General features: G+C 29.5%; 1 protein-coding gene across 1 annotated transcript in view; it reads left to right on the top strand.

Moving 5' to 3' along the window:
* Positions 1-346, top strand: part of LOC108764547 (uncharacterized) — a 10293-nt gene that overhangs the window by 9296 nt on the left and 651 nt on the right. The window lies entirely within an intron of this gene.

Genomic DNA, 346 nt, shown 5'->3' with positions numbered 1-346 from the left:
TGGACCAAGACAGTCGATTGCTTGATTTTCGAGGAGAGGTGATCACCGTTAGATTGCTCGTACGACAGCGCATAAAACTTTTCGAAATAGACAGAATGACAATTAACATGTGACAGAACTATTGTATAAAAAATTTTTTTTCAAAAAAAATTTTTTTTTTTTAAATTTTGTTGTATGTCAAAATTGTTTTTTATGTATTAGGAACTCTAGGTATTCACAAAATAAAGCTATTCAGCTGCTCAGAACTATTCGAGCTCAAATTTCGATAAGAAGTTAGCACCCCATTTTTTAAAAATTGTTTAAAAATACTTATTAAGCGGAACTCTTGTTATAAATTATATAGAAC

Source organism: Trachymyrmex cornetzi, unplaced genomic scaffold, assembly GCF_001594075.2.
Source record: "Trachymyrmex cornetzi isolate Tcor2-1 unplaced genomic scaffold, Tcor1.1 scaffold438, whole genome shotgun sequence".
Lineage (NCBI taxonomy): Eukaryota > Metazoa > Arthropoda > Insecta > Hymenoptera > Formicidae > Trachymyrmex > Trachymyrmex cornetzi.
This window is presented reverse-complemented; position numbering and strand designations above follow the sequence as displayed.